Consider the following 24,267-nt stretch of genomic DNA (forward strand, 5'->3'; position numbering starts at 1 on the left):
GACACAGCCACCAAGGTTGTTTAATTCCTCTGGAGGAGGGCAAATATGTGGCTATCAAAGAGCTATTAACCCACACTTTCAGGCTCTTGAAATGTAAACACATGGCCCCCCCATTGCACATGAGCTGTTTGCGGGACAGGGCCCCTTCCATGCTCATGAATGACTTGTTAGCATTAACCGATGGCCACAAGCTATGCCTGCAGTTTGAGCAGATCTTCCTGGAGTGAAGAATGGAGGATATCCAACTGCTGCTCTCCGAGGAGGACTTCAGCAATTATTCCCCCCCCCCCCTGCTTCCCCCCACAAAGGTCACAGCTTGAGCAGACGTCCTCTGGGGAGAAAAGAGAAACTCAACCTCACAAAGGAGTTCCAGAAGGTGGCAGAACTGGGAATAGCGTGATGGCCCGACAGTCCCTGGGCATCCCCTGCACATGGTACTGAAGGCAGTGGGAGGATGGAGGCCATGTGGGGACTATCGCCGTCTCAAAGAGGCCACCACGCTGGACAGGTATCCGGTGCCCCACATAGAGGACTTTACTGCAAATTTACAGGGGCATGGATATTCTCCAAGGTCGACCTCATCAGGGGCTATCACCAAATCCTGGTCTACCCGGAAAACATTGCAAAAACCACCATCATTACACCTTTCAGTTTGAGTTTTTCAGGATGCCTTTTGGGCTTAAAAATGTGGCCCAGACAATCAAAGGATAATAGACGTGGTGGGCCAGAATCTCACATTTGCATTCATTTACTTGGACAAGATTCTGCTAGCTTGCTGCAACCACCAAGAACACACGACCCACATAAGACAACTATGCACCTACCTCAGTGAGTTTGGCCTGACCATCAACCTGGCCAAATGCCAGTTTGGGTGAGAGACAATTGACTTCCTGGGCCACGGAATCAACAGACATGGGACGACACCTCTGTCTGAAAAGGTAACATATGGTGAAGGGCCTTCGGGAGTTTGCTGGTGTGATTAATTTCATACTGGTGGCAGCCTGCATCATGTGCCCATTATTCTTGCTCATGGCATAGAAGCAAAAAGAAGCTGAGTGGAATGAGGAAGCTTCAGAAGGCCAAAGATGCCCTGGCCAATGCCACACTCCTGGTGCATCTGAGGACAGATGCCACAACTGCCCTCACAGTGGACATATCCAACACAGTGGTCGGGGGTGCACTTGAGCAATTGTCGGGGGGCAATGGCAACACTTGGCTTTCTTCAGCAGGTATCTCCAGCCTCCTGAGCTGAAGTACAGTGGTTCTGACTGCAAAATCCTGGCATTGTACTTGGCAGTCCTGGAGGGGAGGTGATTCAAGGTCTTCACAGATTATTGAAGGCAAAAGTCAATGGTTTGTAAAGTGTTGGACCCATGGTCAGCCAGACAGCAGAGGCACCTGTCCTATGCACCTGAATTTACCAAAGATATTGAGCATATTGCTGGGAAGACTGACGTGGTGGCTGACGCACTGTCCCGGCCAATAGTCCAGGCAATACAGGGATCGATTACAACTGGCAAGTTGATGATTCAGCCATTGTGGGACCCCTGCCAATGTCACGGGGTGGGGGGGCACAGTATCTGTTGATGGCAAACTATCTCAAGATGGCTGGAGGCAGTCCCACAGGCAGAAACCTCAAACTGCGCCAGAGCCCTAATAAACACATGGGTGACCTGATTCAGAGTCCCGGAGCACCTGATATCAGATAGGTGCACAGTTCACCTTGAAACTCTTGGCAGCATTAGCCAGCCTCCGGGGAACCCAACTCCACCACCTCAGCATACCATCTCCAGACCAATGGGTTGATGGAGAGGTACCGCAGGCACTTCAAAACAGCACTGATAGCCTGACTTATAGGTCTGAACTGGGACGATGAATTGCTGTGGGTCCTCCTGGGAATCTGCTCTGCATCCAAGGAGGACTTCAATGCCTCGGCAGCGAAAATAGTGTATGGTCATCCCCGGGGAATTCCTGGCCGCCAGGAAACAGACTAACCACAAGTGGCAGCCCTTGAGGGACTGAGAGAATGATTGGCCCCGACACAGCCCTCAACTCATGGCCAGCCCAAGAAATTCATCCCCGGGGACCTGAGAAGCTGCACATACATCTTCATGCAGTGAGGGGTGCACCAGGGGCTGCAACAGTAGCCATATGAGGGACCATACCATGCGTTCAGGCATAACAGAGCTACATGTGTGCTGAACATTGGTGGCAAGAAGGAAACATTTACCATTGACTGCTTCAAACCAGCACATTTGGACACCAGCCAGTCAATCAACCCACCATCCCTACGCTGCAGAGGCAGGCTGCCCAAAACTAAGGATCACCGGTTCTGGAGGGGGCTGGGTGGTGTGGTAGCCTGCAGCGTCCCGACACACAAGCTGATATCTGAATGTGACAAACCTGCGAGGGCCACGCTGGCTAAATTGGCTTTCTTCGTGGGCTGCCGGTCGTACAGTGGGAAACAGCGTTCACTGATGGAAACACTGGCCAATCAGCGGCCAGTAAGCTGGTGACATTTCAGTTGGAGGCGGTACAACAACCAGACCTTGTAGGGCGAAACGTCAATAAAGTTAGTATCGATTCGCCTAGTGTCACACTCTGCCATAGCACACGCTACAATGAACTATTTTGGCTGTTTCTGTTAAGACAACCATGTTCTCCCAGGAGTTTGTATGGCAAATTTCTTTTGGATTTCCTCCAGTGCCTATATATCCTTCCTTAAATAAAGGGACCAAAACTGCTGCAGGTGTAGTCTCACCAATAATGATTGGCAACTGTGTTTGCACAGTTAGAGCAATGGTTAGTGCAATGCAGCTACAGCGCCAATGATCAGTACCAGGATTTGAATCCCACTGTCTGTAAGGGGTTTGTACGTTTTCTGTGTGTCCATGTGGGTTTTCACTAGGGCTCTGGTTTCCTTTCACTGTTCAAAAAATATTCAGGGGTTGTGGGTCAATTGGGCAGTATGGGCTCATGCGCTAAAATGGCCTGTGCTAAATGTCTAAATTTAAAAATATTTTTAAAAACAAATTTAAATTGTATCAGTGCTTCTGTTATTTACCCCTAAATACTCAGCATTAACAATCAATATGTCATTTGCCTTCTCAATTACTTGTTGATTTTTGCGTGCCTTTTATGTCTCATCCACAACAATGTGCAGATCCTCCGTATTTTGTCAATGTATTTTGATTTGCTCTTCTAAAGTGCATAACTCTACACTTTATTACGATTGCCGAGTTCTCACCATTCACTCACCTATCCAGCACCTGGTGAATAGCTCTCCATACCTTTCCCATCTACGTGCCTGTCCAAATTATTCTTAAATGCATTCGCCAGTTCAGCTGGCTGCTCATTGCACACTCCCACAACTCTCCGTGAAGAAATTCCCCCTAACCTTTTCACCTACCCTCAATGGAAAAAGTCTACCTACATTTAACTCTTTCTACCCCCCTCATTATTTTTAAATATCTCTATCAAATCTCCCCTCATTCTCTAGGCTCAAGGGGAAAAAACATCTTAACTTTTTGACTAGTAAATCCTCTCTGCATTCTTTCTTTCTTATTGATATATTTTCTGTAGTTAGGTGGTCAAAACTGCACACAAAATTCCAAATTTGGCCTCACCAATGTCTTGTACAACTTTACCCTAACAACCCAAATCCCGTACTCGTTATTTTGATTTATGAAAACCAATATGCCAAAAGAAAAAGGGGAGGAAATGATAAGATCCGAGCCCTACCAGCTATGGTGAAGGCAATCCTAGGTTGAGGGGAAAAATATGCATTTGAAGTGGTGCTCTGGGAGGAAACATCACCACAAAAGAAATGGAAGAGAAGGAAGAAGGAGAAATGTTGTGATTTCCACAGGTGGGTGGGTAGTTTGCTAATGAACTTTTCTACTAAAATGGAGAATGAGAAATAGAGGATGAAGAGGGCCAGAAATGGATATTGTTAAGATGAGGGGAAGGTGGAAATTGGAGCAAGTTGATGAAGCTGATGAATAGTTGAGTTAGGACACCTGAGCAGGATTGAGACAAGAATGTTCAATGTGTCCCATGAAATGAGCATTACTTGTACCTATACTGGTTCCTGTTGCATTGATAAAGAACTGAGGTGCATTTCCAACAAAACATGTAGCTAAATTTTATAGGGATTTAACTTTAGGTTTTTTATTTCAGAAGAAATAAAGCAGAAAATACTAAGAAATGCATTGCAGTTACTTGATTCAAATTTTGAAACTGTATTTTCAAAACCTTATGGGAAACATTACATAGTAACTCAACTACATTTAAAAAAAAAATGATGAAACTAAGCACGATGACAGGTTTTATTGTGATGCCATTCCCCACTTTAATGTTGTAGAATGAAGTTAAATTAACCAAAATAACTCTTAGTTGATGCTCCCATAATTAAAATTGTTGGTGACTGTAAACAATGTAATAAACAATGTTTATTTATGTTCTGTATTTGACAGTATACAAGACCCTCCCCTCCTTTTTTTAACCCACAAAACAATTGCCTCAAAAACAACCCGGGGTCTTGTATGCAAAGGTGTCATTTTGGAGTCGCCATTTTAGGCACCGTAGTGGAGGCTTTCATCTGCAAGACTGGAGAAAAGTGGTCAAGCTGCACTATTACAGACAAACTAAAAGTTGTAACGTATGCTAAGGAGAATGGTAATAGAGGGGTAGCGAAAGGTTTTGGAGCACCACCTACAGCAAAAATGATACCTGAATGGACAAAGCAAGAAAAAGCAATAGAAGGTGCCAAAAGAGGTAAAAGTAACCAATGTAGCGGGCTGAGCGGGGTGCACAGTGCAGCAACATGAACCTGTCACTGGTGCAGTTCTGCGGGCGTGCAGAACCATAATACGGGCACTGGATATGATGTAGCAGCTGTGTAGCGGGCCGAGTGGGCACACAGCCCAGCAATGCAAACTGTCGCCGGCGCGGTTCTGCGGGCATGCAGAACCATAATATGAATGTCTGCCAACTCACCGAATGGACTGTACATGAGGTATATTGAGTGCTGAGGAATGGCACGTTAAGCTATTGTGTCTCCTGCCAGAAGGCGCGGGACACTTAAAAGGCTAGATTTAAACCTGCGGTGTCCCATGGATCGGTAGCAATCTCATAGTGATGTCCCACCTTGTCCTGTGGAACCCAGGACACACTGTATATAAAAGAAGCCTGTAAACCTTGAATAAATCAGTCTTGAGTTGACTAATCTGGCGGGTGTTTGTATTTCTTTAGTAGCTCTACTGTAGTAGCTGCTACAATTGGTGACCCCAACTGCAAGATTCGGCCGAAGTCTGAGTCTACAGTCATAATGGATGCAGCCGCTGCCACAGCGGTAGTTGACGCAGTTGGATTTCACTTGCCTCCTTTCTGGACACATCAACCTCGGGTTTGGCTTATTCAGGCTGAAACCCAGTTTCGTCTTCGGGACATAACGGCGGAGGACACAATATTCTGGCATGTTGTAGATGCGTTGGACGCTGCTACTGCATCTTGAGTGAGCGAATTTATTGCCAATCCCTGGTGGAGAACCTGTGCACCAGATTCCGCCAGTTTCTTCTGGATACATTGGAAATGACAAGGCATGAGTGCATCATGCGGCTTTTGAACAGGGAAGGCCTGGGTGACAGAAATCCATCAGACCTAATGAATGAGGTGCTGGCATTGGTGGATGGTCATTCTCATTGACTGCTTTTTGTAACCTTATTCCTATCAAAGCTGTCAGCTCATGTTGCTATACCTATTGCTAGCATGGATTTCCACCATCCCCATGACATAGCACGGGAGGCTGACAGGCTCTATCATACAAGAGTCTGGTCAAATACAGCCTGCTTTGGCAGCAGATACATCTCCCACTTCCAACGAGCCTCCTGTATCTGCAGTCCAATCAAAGAAGGAAGAATGTGCTAAAGTATGTTGAGAGTGGTGTTTTTACCATTGCCGTTAGGGAGAAAAATGCCCATAAATGCATCCAGCCATGTACCTATTTCAAGAAAAAAGGCGGGAAACAAAAGAGCCGGCTGCCAGTAGTGGCCTTGGCATCTGGTGCAAATACAGGCCTATTGTATCTTAACGTGGGTAAGCACAAGTTTCTTGTAGATAAAGGTGCTGAGCTTAGTTTACTCCCGCCGACCTATTTTGAAAGAACACATAAGCAACAACACCTGGCTCTTCGAGCGAATGGAACTACCATTCCCAGCTTTGGCACGCAACAGATCACAATTGGAATAGGTGGGACCACGTTCCATTGGAATTGCGTCTTAGCTTCTGTTGCTCAACCTATTTTGGATATGGACTTTTTAAGTGATCCCATGACTTGCTGGTAGATGTGAAATGGAGGAAATTGGTTTATGCCACCATCTTTCAGACATACCCTCTGGCATGCAGCAAAAGGAGAGTTTCACAGCTCAGGGTGCATACACTGCACAAGGATGCCTATGCTGCCCTGCTCAGTGAATTTCCCCGTATTCTCACTCCTAATTTCAATGCCTCAAAAACAGCCCATGGTGTGTCTCATTACATAGGCACTTCAGGCCCACCAGGGCTCGTCGTCTTGCACCTGATAAACTGCTGGAAGCAAAGGCGGAGTTTACAGCAATGGAAGAGCTGGGTATCATTCAAGGCTCCAACAGTCCTTGGGCATCACTATTGCACATGATACCCAAGAAGACAGGTGGATGGAGATCCTGCGGTGATTACTGTAGGCTTAACGATGTTACTACACCCGACAGGTACCCAATTCCTCATATACAGGATTTTGCTGCCCATCTACACCATTCCCACATTTTTTCCCAAGGTTGATCTGGTCAAAAGATATCATCAGATACCTATCCATAAGGATGATATCCATAAAACAGCAATTATTACTCCTTTTGGGCTTTTTGAATTCTTCAGGATGCCATTTGGATTGAAAAATGCTGCTCAAACCTTCCAGCAGCTCATGGACGACAAGATTTGGAGTTTGCATACATTTACTTGGATGATATCCTCGTAGCCAGTCAAACTGAGCAAGATCACCACCTGCATTTGCACCGCCTTTTCCAATGGCTAGAGGAATTCGGTCTTGCCATCAACCCTGGAAAATGTCAGTTTGGCAGATCCACAATCGACTTCCTAGGACACAAGATCACATCCGACGGTATATTTCCATTATCCAGCAAGGTAGACACAGTCTGTGTTTTTTCCAAACCTACCACGATTAAAGGACTGCTGAAATTTCTGGGCCTGATAAACTTCTATCACCGGTTTATTCCTGTAACTGCTGACATTCTTCGGCCACTGTTCCAGATTATCTCCACCAAGCACAAGGACGTTACCTGGACATCAGAGGCAGAAGTTGCATTTACGACTGCCGAAGAGGCATTGGCCAAAGCAGCAATGCTCGTCCATCCCAACCCTGAGGCTACCTTGGTACTGAGCACTGACACCTCGAGTATGGCTGTGGGTGCGGTTCTCGAATGGTACATCAATGGTCATTATCAACCCCTTGCTTTCTGCAGCAGGCATTTAAGGCCAGTGAAAATTAACTATAGTGGATTTGATCGGGAACTGTTGGCATTGTACCTAGCCACACGGCATTTCCGATACATTTTGGAAGGTTTCACTGTGTTTACGGATCATAAGCCACTCATTATTGCTTTCAGCAAAATAACAGATTTATGATCGGCAAGACAGCGTCACTTATCGTACGTTTCAGAATTCACGACGGACGTGCACCATGTTTTAGGGAAAGACAATCTTGTCACAGATATGCTGTCCAGACTGACTGTACATCATATTCAGGGTGGAATCGATATTCCTGAATTGGCCAGTGCACAGGCCATAGACCCTGATGTTCAGGCATACAGTATGGCCATTACTAACCTGGACATACAATGGGTGGCACCACAACAGGGCGGCCCAACCCTCCTTTGTGACGTGTCTTTGGGCTACCCTAGACCGTTGGTTCCGGCATCACGGAGGTGACGTCTTTTTGACCAGATACACGTCTCATCCATCCATTCAGAACATCAGTCAAGCTCATGTCAAATAAATACGTATGGCATGGACTAAGAAAAGACATCGCTCAATGGCGCCTCCTGCCAGATTGCCAAAGTTCAGTGGCACACCAAAGCACCTCTTCAGCATTTTCCAGTGGTACACAGAAGGCTTGAACACATGCATGTGGACCTGGTCGGGCCATTGCCAGTATCTCAACACATGAGATACATTTTAACAGTGGTAAACCATTCCACGCGCTGGCCAGAGGCCATCCCGTTGCCATCAAGTGTCACTGAAACTTGTGCTAGGGTGTTCATCGTCAATTGGATCGCTAGATTTGGTGTCCCAATGTACATAACTTCAGACCATGGAGCACAAGTCACCTCTGCATAATGGTCTGCCTTTGCGTGCTTTTGTGGCTCACACCTGCACCATACTACGGCATACCATCCATAGTCCAACGGCCTTGTGGAACATTTCCACCGGCAACTAAAGTTCGCGCTTAAGGCCCGACTCACCAGTCCCAATTGGGTCGATGAGTTGCCATGGGTTCTACTGGGAGTTCGTATGGCCCCAAAGGAAGATTTGTCTGCATCATCAGCAGGGATGGTTTATGGCCCAGTCCTTACAGTTCCGGGGACATTCGTTTCACAACCAACTCTGACCTGGATGACCTTCAGCAATTTTGACACGGAATCACTAGCAGGAAATCTGTTCCTACCAGCGGACATGTGTCCCCACAGCTCCTAGACGGTGATTTTGTTTTTGTTCGCAGACAGGTTCCAGGAGCTCCGTTACAAAGACGATATGAGGGCCCTTTCCGTGTGATTAAGAGGGACGGAGTTGTGTTTACTTTGGACATTGGGGGACATTCGCAGCTGTTTAGTTTAGTCAGACTCAAGCCTGCCCATATGGATCCAACTGCACCCATTCAATGCCCCAGCCTAGACGGCATGGGTGTCCTCCTAAGGTACACGCAACTAGTGTTTCATAAGTTCTTTTTCATGTATACGTTATAAACTTATTTTGAATTGGGGCAAATAGGGAACATGAATGAAGTTCCAGTAACATTTGATGTACCATCCAAAAAGACTGTGTGTTGAAGAAGCTAAAACCATTGTAGTGAAAACCACTGTCTTGAAAAAACACACCATACAATAGTTCTGGCCTGTTGTGTTGATGGCACAAAACTGCCACCGTTTGTAATATCTAAAAGAAAGACTCACCCCAAAGGAAAAAATAATCCCAAAGTGTGATGGTTCTTGTTCATCCAAAAGGCTGGATGGACAAAGCTGGAATGAAATGATGGTTTCAGAAAATATGGTGAAGGCATCCCAGTGGACTCTTACCAAAACCTTCACTTCTGGTCTGGGGATCAGTTCAGGTTACACAGAAGTTTTTTTTGAAATGTGTGTGAACTGAAAACCCAGATGGTTGTTATTCTGATGAGCCAGTTGCAGCCTTTAGATGTTGTATAAACAAGCCATTTAAAAAATAATTAAATACCATGACGGAACACTGGAATAAATGGATGGGAGAAAAGGACCATGCACTAACACAAGCAGGAAGAGTGAAACGTCTGACCATTACACGTTTGTGTGAGTGGGTGAAGACTTGGGACACTGTAAAAGCTGGAATTATGGTTCAGGCTTTTAAGAATTGTGGAATTAGTAATGCCCTTGATGGCACTGAGGACTAATCATTACTTGAAGACAGTGATACCAACAGTAGTGATTCTTTGAGCTTTGACAGTAATAATCCTGATGAATGTTCAGGCAGTGAAGACGAATAACGTCTTTGTTACAGAACATTGATTTTTTTTTTGTGTTTTACTCTATAATAATTATTTGTTTTAATGTTCTCTTATTCAAAGTTTTCTTTTGTTAATTACTGCAGTATTATTTAAACAAGTTTTACCGACGTCCTAGGTGGACATTCTGTCCAGATTTTACCTGAAAAACTCTAAAAATAGGGGGAGGGGGCTTGTATGCCATAAAATGTGCTACATCGTAACATGTTATACTTAGTACATAAATATAATGTGAAGCTCTATCAATAAAATAATTTCAAATCATAATTGTCAACTTGGTGCAAGTTCCTATTATAAAAATATTTTATAAATGTTGTAATTGTATATTATGACACCATAAATAACCTGCAAATTGTGTTTTTCATGCAGTGTGTTCAGATCATTTTCAAAAGCAGCAGAATTATGATCAAGGCCCATTACTTAGCAAAATAGCATAATCTAATAAAGAAACAAGAAAAATTGAATTATACTAAATTGTTGCAATGCTGACATATTACTTATTAAGTTAGAACATTATGATTTGGTTAAGTGAAACATTTATAATTGTATATACCATTAACTAACTGAAACTTGAAACCAATATATTGAAGTCATTCGTGCTTTAGAGGGCGGAAAAATATTTTTGCTCCCAGAAATGAGGCGGTTCTGATAACGTGACCAATAACAGTTTAAGTAAATTGTGACCTGCTTCAAAAGTTGAAAAAACAAATCGTAATTCACTGAATTTTGGCTTGTATTCTGTTGGTGAGACAAACTATTTTTGTACTTGACTTTTTGGTAATGTTTTAAGCATAATGATGTAAACTGTTCACATGTAAGTTAAGTGATAAAAGCTTTTCGTTCTTTTAAGAAGTAACAGACTCATCAGCTTTTGAAGTAATTTGTTTTTATCTTCATGGGTTTTTTTTCAACAAGACATGTTTTAAATGGTTTGTTTGCTATCTATGGGAAGTGAATTTGATGGTATACAATGGTGAGTAAGTAAGATACCAAACCTATAAATAGTATGGATATAGATATACTTTGTATATTCAATAATAATGCATCATTTCTGTTGAAAATGAAAGTGCATGAATGGTGGAGATGCAGTGAAAATTATTTTAAATGTTTGTATTCTTCTGCTTGCGTTTTCTTTATTCACTTGAATCTATTTTCTTCTAAGAAGTGAGCCGAGTGGCTTGTTTCAAGACTTTTATCCATTTCTTTGAGGATGACGAGATATGATTCTCCCTCCACTACAGTTTTCTTGTGCATCCCACATAATACAGCCTTGAAAACTGCAAGTTTTATGTATGATTTTTAACCGAAATTATTGGACTAAAAAGAGTATATTTTGAAGGATATTTAGAAGCTCTATATCTGTGGATAATCAAGTAAGAATATTAATTGCATCTAGTTGAGACAGCTTTCAAAGCCCATCATCTGAAAATCCATATGGACAAATAAAGTGAACAAAATATGAAGTATTTTGCTTTCCATGTAAGTGGGATTTTAACTTTAAAGCCAGTTATCCTAACTACTTGAATCAAGCAAGCATGAAGTTCTTGTTGGGCTTCACTTCATTATAGAAACTGAATATCAGGAGGAAATTTGCAGTTTTTATTTCAAAACAATACTATTTTCGAAGCTTTAGAATATTAGAGCTTTCTTATTCATTAACCAAATTAAATGACAATTTTTCAGACACCCTGTCATGTTTTGGCATCTGAAATACCAGTAAGAATTTTTGGATACAGAAAAAAAATGTTTTTCCTTCAGTGTTTCATGCTGACTTCAACATGTAATAACGGCAGCACTACCGAAATGAGACACGTCCACACAGCACGAGGTGAACCAATAACTGAATTTTATTTTGAATTTTTCGTGCTGCTTGAGGAGACCGCTCACTACTTGTGAGGGGCATGCTGGCCTTAGAAAATTATGTCATTGTGTCGCAGCATCCCTCCCCGTCCACCGGCAACAACATGCAAGCAGCACTGTCCTCAGACAACGCACGTCGCCAACTGTTGACTTCTCGGAAGGGAAGGAGGCCTGTGCCATCTTGTGCCAGATGACTGGGACAAAAATTTTGCCCATCTAACCGCGTGGTTTCTCAGGCCGCTACACCACACCATCCCTCTTCCCCCGCAAGAATCACTGGCTCCCGTTAAGCAAGCTATGAACTGTCTTTGGGCGGACGGACTCGGTGTCTGACCTGGGGATCTGGGGTGGGCTGGTTTGAGTCCAGATTGTTGCCTTGAGGAGGTCAATGGTACACCTATCCTGCCGCCTGCTATTGTCTAAGGTAAAAACGACACCGTCGTGCTGCAACACCTTGAATGGGGAATTGTAGGAGTGTCCCTTGTTGACCTCTGCAAGAAAATGAATTCGGTGGACTGCAGGTTCACCAGGACATGCCAGGGTGGAGAGCAGTATTAGGAAGGTGGCGGAGGTTTCTGTCTACCCATTTGTTCTCTCAATTGCTGGAGGATGTCTTGAGCACTGGGTTGTGGGCCGGGAGGGTTGAAGTGAACGTTCCCTGGAATGGTAAGTGGGGAGCTGTACACCATCTCGATTGATGACGCTGGTAGGTCCTTTGCCACTGTGTGAATTCCTAATAGCACCCATGAAAGTTTGTCCATCCATTTAAGGCCTTGTAGTCGAGCTTTCAGGTGGCGGTCGAAACGTTTGAGGCCATTTTGCCTGAGGATGGTAGGCCGTGGTGTGGTGTAACTGGCTGCCGCAGAATTTGACTAAGTTGGCCCAGAGAGAGGATGTGTACTAGGCCCCTTGGTCCGAGGTGATGTGGGTTGGGAGTCCAAAGCATGCACCCAAATTGTCGAGAAAGCTTTGGTGCAAGTCTCTCTGTCACATGTGGGCAGGGGTATTGCTTCCGGCCAACAGGTAAAACGATCAATTACTGTGAATAAATATCGCATACCTTAGCTCATGAGGAGCAGACTGATGATGTCTATGTGCACGTTGAAGCTCTGGAGCGGGGCTTTGGTGTGTCTCTGCACTTTAGTGCATTGGCAGTCCATTACATTATGGCGGAGGCCGTGCCATATGAGCTTGTTAGACAGCAGGCAGATCATGGATCTTGTGGAAGGTTGTGACAGACCATGTATTTGGTTGAAAACCTGCTATCACCAGATCATGGATAGGATGGGTGTTGGGAAGCCTGTGGACATGTCACACGACAAAGTCGGGCTCCCTGGTGAAGGACAGAAATTGCTAACCTTCAGGCTGGTGATGGCGGTCTGGTAGGCCTAGACTTCTGCTCCTCTGCTTGGTCTTTGGCTTGCTGAGCAATATTGTGCCCTCCTGAGGTAGCAGTGATGGCTGGTCTGGACAGCGCTTCGACCACCATGTTGGATCTTCCTGCGATGTGGCGAATGTCCATTGTATACTCGGAAATGTAGAAGAGGTGTCATTGTTGTCTCACCGACCACTGGTGCAAAACCTTGCTGAGTACATGGGTGAGAGGTTTGTGGTCTGCATAGGTGACAAAAACATTTCCTTCTAACTTGTACCAGAAATGTCATATGGGAACAGTTTGCAGTCGAACACTCTGTCCAGAGATGTTTGCTGAAGAAAGCCAGAGGGTGCCACTGTTCATCGGCCCACTGCTCCAGCACCATGGCAACTGCTATGTTTAATGCATCTATTGTAAGGGCCGGTGGGGGTGGGGGTGGGGAAAGAGTCTGGATGAGCCAAAGATGTGGCCTCCACCAGTGCCTCTTTGGTTGCCTGGAATGCTTCAACGGTTTTGCGTGCCCACTGGAGCACCTTGTGGCCAAATTTGATGGTCAAATAGGGGTTACATGAGGGTAGCCGCTCCCAGGAGGAAACGATGATAGAATTTCACCATCCCTGGGAATTCTTGTAGACCTTTATGCTCGGCCTAGGAAAATGTTGGATGGCTTCCACCTTATTTGGCAGTGGTGTGGCTCCCTCTTGGGTGATACAGTATCCAAGGAAATAAATAGTTTCCAGGCTGAACTGGCATTTAACTGGGTTCACCGTGAGTGCGTACTCCTGCAATCTGTTGAAAAGGTGGGTCAGGTGCGTCTTGTGGGTGCTGGCTTCAGGGCTGGTGATATGAATGTCATCCAGATAGATGAAGATGAAATCAAGGTCCCTGCCAACCATGTCCATGAGATGCTGAAATGTCTGTGCTACATTTTTTTTTAGACTGAAAGGCATCCAAAGGAACTCAAAGGCCGAAATGTAGAAAAATGGCCATTTTTGGAATGTTGTTAGAGTGCACTGGAATCTCATGGTACCCTTGGAAATAACCCAACAGCCCTGGAGCCTCGTGGCAAAATCCTGGATGTGTGGGAGGGGGTATCTGTCTTGGATGGTGGTATCTTTGAGTTGCCTGTAGTCACCACATGGGTGCCAACCACCAGTGTTCTTCTGGACCATGTGCAACAGGGATACCCAGGGGCTGTTTGAGTGGCAGACTATACCCAACTCCTCCATGGCAGCGAACTTGGTCTTGGAATCTGTCCTGTGGGAGGTGCCATGTCTGTGCATGTGCTGGTTTAGCGTCATGGAAATTGGGTGCCAACAGTGATGGGTACTTGGCCAGAAGGAGGGCATATTCGTTAAGGTCCAGAGTGTTGATTCCTAACAGCAGAAAGGAATGTTGCCGTAAGGTTAGGGAGTATGACTGGAACGTAGTAGCATTAACCAAACAACATCTGTTCATGTCCACCAGGAGCTCGTGTGCTCGGAGGAAATCTGCTCTGAGTAGGACTTATTCCATGGATGCAATTGTACACTTCCAGTAGAAAACAGTATCCACAGTGTGGATTGTGACTAGGCAGGTGCCAAAGCTCTGAATGGAGGAATCATTGGCTGCCTGTAGGGGAAGGCAGAGTTTGAAATACGTCGATGGAATGAGGCTTACCTCTGTGCCCATGTTTACTAGGAAATCCCTCTTTGTTCGCTGGTCCCTGAGGTAGAGTGAGCCATTGTGTGCCAACAGCCAAAGCTACTATTGGCAGCTGGCCTGTCTCTTTCCCACCACAGCTCTAGACTTGGAGATGGGGTACAAGCATGGAGGGATACACTGCCGGCTTTTATGATGGTAGAAACCGTAATCGCTCAGTTTGTCTGAGCTGGGCCATGGCTCAGACCAGTGGCGCTGATGGCGTAGATTGGTTGAAAGTATGGAGCTCTGTTGTGGGGTGCAGAAAAGTCTGTCTGCTACTTTGGCTACCAGGTGTGGGGTGCTGAAATCCATGTCGGATGTTGCCGAGGAAATGTGCATGGTAGCTTGGAGGAATAGGGCCTCGAACAAAAAGCAGTTTGTGTCGGTCACCTAAGGCCACCATTTTGTGCATGAGCTCTGAGGGGTTCCTATCACCCAGGCCTTGCATATTCAGGATGCAGATGGTGTTTTCATGTCTGTTGAGTTCCAGGGAATCGAGGAGGAAACACAGGAATTGTTGGTACTTGTGCTCCATAGGAGGATTTTCCACGAAGGAGCTTACTTTTGCTGCGGTAGTGGCATCCAGTGCACTGACGACGTGCCAGAACTAGGTATTCTCTGAGACAATGCCTCTGATCTGGAACTGTGACTTGGCCAGTTATAACCAATTCCTGGACTGATTTGCCTAGAGAGGTGGCAAATGCACGCCCACAGCATTGGTTGCAGCCATTGCGACTGTGGCGGTAGTAGCATCCTACATTTTGTCGCAATCGAGGTGGGTTCTAAAGACGTTGGAACCGTCAGAGTCACCATTGTTGTGCCTGCTAACAGCAGCACTACTGAAATGACATGTCCACACAGCACTAGGTGAACCAGTAACTGAACTTTATTTTGAATTCCTCGTGCAGCTTGAGGAGACCACCCACTTCCTTTGAGGGGCGTGCTGGCCTTAGGAAGTTACGTTAGCATGTTGCAGCGTCACTCCCCGTCCAGCAGCACACAACATGGTGGCACTGTTCCCAGGCAATGCGTGTCGCCAACCACTGGCTTCTCGGAAGGGAAAGGGGGCCCACGCCATCTTGTGTCAGATGAATGGGGCGGCAATTCGGCCCATCTAACCACGCGGTCGCACAGCCCACTACGATACTTTAATTATTGGAATAAGAGTTAAAGGTGATGGAAATTTATGAACTCCTCCTAATTCCTTTCGAGTGAAAGGAAAGATGAGTTTAAAAAGCAACTGGAAAAAGTTATTTGAAATTAGTTTTCAGTTTTGGGATAATTCTTGCATTGCAAAAGGTTTTGTTAGTCAAGAGCAGGGTTTGATTGTGATAAATTAGCAAGTCAGATTGGCATTGATCAGCCAATAAAGTTTCTTATCACATCTATGGAAGTATGTCCCTTGGACTTAAGAAAGCCATAATGAGCCCCTTCTGTGGGGAGCATGCAAGGGTGGAACAGGTGTTGTTTGTGATGGATATTAAGGTTTACAAAGAGGGGAGATGAAGTTGTAATTGGACAGATTGGTAACAGATATAGCTAAGTTTTTGAAAGCGTAATGGTTATAAAAGGAATGGGTTTGGGAGGGGGTTGTCAAGAGGGAAATGATTTGTGAAGTTCACCACGGACAAAAACAATTTTTTTAAAATTGTCAATTTAAGTCCTTTTAAACACATTAAAAATTATAATCCAAGTGATAAAATTTGCAGTCAAAAGAGCTTTCAAGTGGCAGTTATCAATAACTTTTTTCCCATGCTTGGCTGAGTTCCTCCAGGGACATTCCACTCCAGACTTATTACAGACTTGGTTAACTCATGAACATGAGCTGAATTCAAGAGGAGAGGTGAAACTGACTGACCTTGACATCAAGGCAGTATTTGATCTAGTGAGATACAAAGACCCCTGGTACAATTGATTTCAACTGTGGTTATGGGAAAACTCCCCAGTAGTTCAAGTCATCCCTGAAGTAATTTCTTCAAAGTAAGAAAGTTGTGAATTTTTTTTATCAAGCCAGTCTTATCAACCTTTTAACAGCTGTACCAGATTTTCTCAGGTCTGAATCCTGACTCCTTCAATTTCACATTTCCTGGTGGGAGAGAAACAGGATATTTGTCTTTGCTGGCTCTCAGAGCAATTCCATTCACTAACTTATTTAATTGGTGTCTACCCTCTAACAGTCCCTGATACTGCCACCTGTCACTTCCACCAGGGCTAATTTGCAATAGCCATCAACCAACACATTTTGGGTGGTGGGAAGAAACTAGAACCCCTAGGGGCAATCTGCAGTCACAGATTGTGCAAGCTCCACACAGGCAGTGACCTAGCTGAGAAATGAACTTAAGCCACTGGAGCTGCGGGATAGCTGCACTATCAGCAAGACCAACATGCTGAATTTGTCAAATGCTTCATCAATTAATTTTTATCACAAGGTCTGAAGACTGTTAACTGACTATTGGGGTATATTTAATTCTAGATACATTTTTTTTTCAAATTGTGAAGCAATTTACAGATACAACCCGAGATGAGAGTAACATCCAGTCTTTGACTGATGTGTACAAAATAAGATATCTGCCTCTTGAGGCAATTTCCTTACCATCTCAGTTTGTCAATACCATCATTGAGTACCCCCGATCAGTATCATTTATATTATCATGTATCACAAACTCACTTGAGCAAGATAGTTGTTAAATAATTTGAGAAGTAGTTCATCCTTGGACTCCATGAATCCTCATCAACTGGAAGACACAAGAGAGTGATGGATTACTCTATACCGAGCCCATGCACAAGCCTCTATACCGAGCCCATGCACAAGCCTCTATACCGAGCCCATGCACAAGCCTCTATACCGAGCCCATGCACAAGCCTCTATACCGAGCCCATGCACAAGCCTCTATACCGAGCCCATGCACAAGCCTCTATACCGAGCCCATGCACAAGCCTCTATACCGAGCCCATGCACAAGCCTCTATACCGAGCCCATGCACAAGCCTCTATACCGAGCCCATGCACAAGCCTCTATACCGAGCCCATGCACAAGCCTCTATACCGAGCCCATGCACAAGCCTCTATACCGAGCCCATGCACAAGCCTCAAGAACCTTGAGACCATTTAAGAAAATGTGGTCAACTTAATTCCTCGCTCACCAAAACATTATTTTCCACTAGCTATTGGCATTACCAACACATAACCAGTTCCTTTCACGTGTAACCTAGAATCCTGAGCACAGGGATGATAGTCACTTGTAGAATAATCTAAAATGTGCCCAATTCTGCTGTTGTCTAGTGACCAAAGTATTTGGTTATCATTAGGAATTGTTTGGTAATAGTTGAAGAGTAATTTCTTTTTATTGTTGATAATTGTAGTATCCCAACTGCTTCTCTGATGCAGGTTGAAAATCAAGCTGAAACTTGAGCCTCTAAGATTTTCCAGTGCTCAAAACTTGGGACTTACCATTAAATCATTAGGAAAGACTCTAACTTTCAATTGAGGTCTTTTTTGGGCATCAACGTCAAATGATATTCAATAGAAGTTCTGACATCTGCTCCCAACAGAAACTTTACTACTGTTTCTTGGCTGTGGTTTGCAGGATATTCCTTATCATATCAGTAGTGTCGTAATTTGTTCTAAGGATTGTATCAAAGCTCCTGTTAGTTTATTTAATTTGGTTTTTGTGATACTGAAATAAGGAGCATTGAGCGTTCAAGTGAACTTTGAATTCATGCACAACATAATTGGCTTTTAATTTTCCTTGTAAATGTGGTTGGTGGCATTGCTAAGCATCTGAATCCAGCAACTTCAAAGCTTTCTTTTACAGTAATGATTCTTAAAAACTCAGCACATTTTGTCTTGTTTTCAGTTTGTCATTGTGTTCTTTAATATTTACTCAACAAGTGAAATATCCATTGGTATCATGTAAAGATTTTGAAGTTGGTTTTCTGTTTGTAATAGCAGATATTGTCTATTTACTTGTATTACTTGGTTTTAACAGGACACGAGAAGCAGGAATATGGATGGCATTTATCTCCACCCTGTCCCTGCCTGCTCCTTCATTCAGTAAAATTGTAGCAGAACTCTCACCAGAAAAGTGATGTATTCTTTGCTTTCCCTACATGCAAGGTATGAGAATATAAAATGAATGATATGATTCCATGATGTATCAACGAACACAGGAAGCTAGGAGAGCCCACCCACACATTTTAAAATACTGCCTATTTACTATGCTGCAAAATACTGCAGTATTACAGTCTGAAGGATGCACTGAGAGGTTGGAACTAACAATCTGCAAGATTTGTCAGGGAAGAATACACCCATTTGATTTTTTTTTTAATATCTGGAACGTTACATCAACTGCAATAGTCAAGGTGCAGTGTGCACCTAAAGCTTTGTATGGGTACATTTGGAGGCTGATCTCCAAGTTATTGACTCTTTATAGAAGTATAGAAGAGGATAGAGATTGCACATCTCTTTGCTAACCCACCCCCACAGTTAAATATCACCTTCTAACAATAAAGTTCCACAGTAGGACTCTGGAACAACGTAGACCATTTTCCATATTTCAGAAGCCAGCACTCATTAAAGATGGATGTTGATGATATTCATCATTGTTTTCATGTGCACCTCTATCTATGCACTTAGGTAATCAGAGAAAAAGATGTTTAAAGACAAAAACCTCAAAGTCGGTACAAAAGTCATGATCTCTTGGTCAGAGGGGATAATTGCCTGCTTGTCTACATCTGAAGACCTCCCACTGGAAGCACCAGTTGTCACCAATACTCTTGCCACAGAATCTTCCATTCCACTGAAAGGAAGAACAAGCCAACAGAAATGTCCTTTCCCAGACCAACATCTAAACATTAAGTGACTATTTCTTCTCAGATGGGTATGTCAAGCCATTGACAGGTTTGACATCAAATTTGTGAAACTGACACTATTCCAAGTTCTTCTATGAGATCTTAAAGTAGATAGAATAAAAGATGCAAGAATGTTTTCAAACCCATCTTGATAAAATGCATCTCCCTACTGATTTAAGAGAATCCCTGGCTCGTCACCACCCAAAATGCAGAATGCATTCAGAGTGACTCTGAGAACTTCAAGTCCTTATGTTGAGAACACCTATAAATTCAGTGAAAGTGGTAGATGTGCCTCATTTGCCAAATGACTCCAGGCTCCACTTGTTGCAGAATTGCAACAACTTCATTTGTCACCACAGAATCCATTGAACTGGTAAAAAGCAAGTCATCCTTAATACCAAAGAGAGGACAGAACATAACATGTAACACCACCTCCACAAAGTCTTAAAAGGATAGAATAATGAAGTATCAGTAGAAACTTTGTTAAACTCAACTGTATGTAATTGATAAGTACAAAATTAACAGTGAACTATTGTGTGATTAAGCAGTGTTTCAATTAATTCATTTATTGAAGACTTTCAACTGAGGTTTGTTAACTTGCACTTACTTGTCTTTCAGTACCTACACCATTTTGTAGCTGCAAGAACCTAAGTTACTTCTCTATTTTGGAAACATCCTGTCAAGGGAACGAATAGCTTCACTTGGAGGGAATCGACAGATTGCAAATTGATCGATCCTGAACAAGAATGTTAGAATCACCACAAAAAAGTAGTTTATGTAAACAAAGAAAATGCTAAGTGTATACTTAATTTTTCAAAAATATTTAATATTGTTTTTGAAGTGTTATTGCAATTACTTTCTTGTTTCCGTTTAACTTCTAAGTATAAAAAAACAACATGCAAATTTCTTTTTTTCATGTAACATAGTGACAAATTTAATTGTCATACAGCACAGAAATGGAGAATTCGACTCGACTCATCCACACTGACCAAGATGCCGACCAAAGCCATTCCCATTTTCTTTCTTTGACTTTGTATATCTCTTTTTCTATCCATCTTCCTATCCAAATGCTTGAACATGATTTTTTAACCTGTCTCTACCATCTCTTCTGGCAGCTTGTTTCATTTACCCATCCTCTTGTGTGGCGCAAAAAAAAACGACCCTCAGATCTCCTTTTTAATTATTTCCTCTCACCTTAAATCCATGTTCTCCAGTTTTAAACTTCTTTATCCTTAGAAAAAGATTGAAATGATCTACCTATTTAATCTCCTCCTAATTTTCCAAACCTCTGGATAGATCACCCTTTTACTTCCTGGGCTTCAGTGGGAATAGTCCCAACATATTCAATCTCTCCTTGTAACTAAAGTGCTCTATACCAGGCATCATCCTGGAAATCTCCTGCATTATCATTTCCTTTGTGTTGTGTGTGACCACAACTACAACGTAATTTCAAGTGTGGTCTAACCAATTTATTGTCCAGAGGCAACGTAATGTCACAACTTTTATACTTGTGCCACTTCCTAAAAAGGCAAGCTAGCCAAATGCCTTTTTCACTCCATGTTGCAGTTTTCAGAGAACTGTGAACTTGTACCCCGAGGTCTCTCTATAAATCAGTACTGCCAAAGACTATACATGTCTGGCCAGAACTAAACTGGTGGCATTGTTGGAGCTGCTGTAATGGGAGTGTCATCTCTGGTGTGGATCTGGGAGGGCAAAGAAACGGTGATCCTATTGCCTAGTCATGGTGCAGATGGCCCAATACAGGCTTTAAGCAGTTTGTTAATGGAACTGATAGTATTTCTGTTAACATCTTGAAACCATGGAGGTATGTGTTCAAAATGGCAGCACCCTTGCTTGGCAGTGGATCACACTGAAGTTCTGTGGAATTAGCAGATCAGAGCAGATCAACCCTAACCCCTCCCCAGCTACTGAGGAGGAGGAGGAGCCTGGGAGATGACCTGACAGGAAAGGTGAGCAATGCTGCAGACCAATGAGGGGCTGGGCACTCGAAGGACATGCATAGACTGTGGGCTCCTGTGTGAGGGTGGGGGGGTAGGGGGGATGTGGGTAGAAGCTGAAGGACTCTCACCAGCTTGCAGGATGCTATGTCATGGGAGCCAGGTATTGGGCCAGGGAATTGTGAGGATACAGAATGCCTTGGGCACTGACATCTTCCTGATCACGTTGGAGGTTCTGAATTGGGAGCTTGGGTCCACAAATGAATCAGACAGGAGGCCATGCAGCAGGAGTGGAAGTGGTGAATCTATGGACACTTAGTTTCTCTAAAGGGGTTCTCATTTGCTTCTTTTTCTCTTGTTGGGGCAGCAGGCGATGCTAGTAACATCTTGTGTACCTTTACAGCAAGCGAAAGTTGATAAATTTTGTGTATTATTATATTTTGTCTGTCATTGCATGACAAAGGAATTAAATTCCTTTAAGGTGACACACTTGGCATAGCAGTTAGTGCAGTGATCGGGACCGGGGTTTGAATCCCGCACTGTCAGTAAAAGTTTCTACCTTCTCCCTGTGTCTGCATGGGTTTCTTCCGGGGCTCTGGTTTCCTCCCACCATTTGAAACGTTCTGGGAATTTTGGGTTAATTGGGTTTAAATTTGTCAGCATGGACTCGTGGGCCGAAATGGCCTGTTTCTGTCTAATTTTAAATTTTTAAATTTAAATCAGTTTTGGATGACCCCCAAATGCATTGCCTTGCACTTGTGTGATTCTCATCCAAGTGGTTTATGATAAAGAACACATTTTCCAACATCTATCCTTGCTATAGGCCATTGGTTACAGACTGAGTTTGAAAAGCAGCCCTCCATGATGCTATGCTTGAATCAACAATGCAGGAATTCTAATTAAGATTGTTTATTTTAAAATAGCCACAAAAACCATTTTGGCAAGGAAACAACTTTAATTAAATGTTTTTCTTTCATCATCAGTCTTAGTATGGGATGTCAAAATCTTCTGATCTGTGCTTGCAACAATTGTGTGCTGTCACCCAATCAGCCAGCTGTCATTTCAACACTTAAGAAAATCTTGTTTGGGGAAAATGTATAGAGGCCTGGTAATTATTCCATTGAACAGATTTGCATTTGAAACCTTTCAAATGTTAATAAGAAAAGTAATGTTGATTCTACTAACAAGATCATTGGAAACATATGAAGGGATTGATGTCAGGAAGAAAGTCATCTAATTATTTACCCAATTATTGTACTTTTACTAGTTAAGGATCAGTCGTTTTTATTGAATGCAACTAAAAATGTGACATTATTAAGTCTGAACCTTACCAGAAGGCCTTCCATTTTAATTTGGAATTTATAGTGAAAGGAAATCTGCTGAAAATATAATAGAATGGCTAATCTTTGAATCACCAGTATAATACTGGACTGTGTAGTTTGATAATGGAGTCTCAAGTGTAAAACAATTGTATTAAAACACACAAGGTTGTATCTACTATTTATTTTACAGATTCCAATTGTAAAAAAAAAGGATATTTTTCAGGGTCCATTGAACCATCTATTCTCAGCACATTTAAAGGGGGCTATGGCTGAAATCCTTAATAAGGGAGGCCCCAAGGTGTATAGGGCAGCATAGAAACTGAATGGATTAAACATTGTTTTTTGGGGGGGTGGGGGGGAAGGAAAGAACTTTGCTGCTGGGCTTTGCTTTATAGTTGTCAAGCAACAAAAGATTTTTTCAAGTTCTGAGGAATTTTGAGATGGCTCGGAATTACCTAGATAAATGCAGAAAATTAACGATGTTTTCAGAGCGTTCCTTGCTTTGTCATGATTGTGTTTGACTGACATGGAACCAGCTTTTGCTATGAATGCCTTCCATGTAGTTTTCCTCTTCTTCTATCGCCTTCAGTTGCAGGAACTAAGTGTGCAGGCTGGAAGGTTTTCTCCATATTTCTTGTGTTCACAAGCGCCCTCATTTGCTTTGAGTTTTCGTGATGGGTAGTGAATGTGTGTTCCCTTCTGCTAGCTTTTATTGAAGAATTGTTCATCATTTTCCATAAAATTCAGGCCAACTTTGAGCTGACCCTTGGATGAAGTGCATTCATTTTGTAATAGTTGATTTTTGTTATTTTCATAAATAATTTTACCCATGAGTTCATTGGCAAAAATGAAGTGTTGGTGGTATTTGGTGGATTAATTATCGCATGGTTTCATTACATTTCTGCAAAAACCTTCTCTGCCTGTGTGTTTAATTTGTTTGAATGTATTTTCAAACTAAAGGATGAGGCTAAGCAAGTTGAAACAACATTTAGAGGCTACACATAAAGACAAGATGATTTGAAGAGGCCGACAACCCTCAAACAGTTGATTACTGAAACATTACAGAGATTTGAAAAGATCTTTTTACATCATACAAGATAAATGAATTCATTGGTAAAAGTGGAAATGCTCATATCGCTGAGCCACTTATTCTGTCTTCACTGTCCATAATAGTATCTTAAAAGCCAAAGAAACTCAAAATTCCTTTGAGTAATTCGACTGTTTCTAGAATCGATGATATTGCAGGGCACAATGAAAAAACAATTAGTCATATCTTTACAATCCAATAAATTCTCCTTACAATTAGATGATTCCACTCCTGAAGAGAACAGCACTCTTTTCATGGCTTATGCCAAATTCTGGAATGGAAACTAGCTGATGGAAGAGATGTTTGCCAGAAGGACTGACTTTG

At 43.1% G+C, this 24,267-nt stretch overlaps 1 long non-coding RNA gene across 15 annotated transcripts in view; it reads left to right on the forward strand.

Annotated features, from left to right (window-relative positions):
- The window catches only part of LOC138744832 (uncharacterized), a 216,380-nt gene that overhangs the window by 39,207 nt on the left and 152,906 nt on the right, over positions 1-24,267 (forward strand). For 12 of the 15 annotated variants that reach the window (XR_011345791.1, XR_011345788.1, XR_011345785.1 and 9 more), the window contains 2 exons: positions 18,715-18,842; positions 20,195-23,708. This is a non-coding gene — a long non-coding RNA (uncharacterized lncRNA). Of the gene's footprint in view, positions 1-18,714; positions 18,843-20,194; positions 23,709-24,267 lie in introns of those variants that run through there. The other 3 variants (XR_011345793.1, XR_011345794.1, XR_011345790.1) reach the window with 1 other exon arrangement.

Source organism: Narcine bancroftii, chromosome 10 (assembly GCF_036971445.1).
Source record: "Narcine bancroftii isolate sNarBan1 chromosome 10, sNarBan1.hap1, whole genome shotgun sequence".
NCBI classification, from domain to species: Eukaryota; Metazoa; Chordata; class Chondrichthyes; order Torpediniformes; family Narcinidae; genus Narcine; species Narcine bancroftii.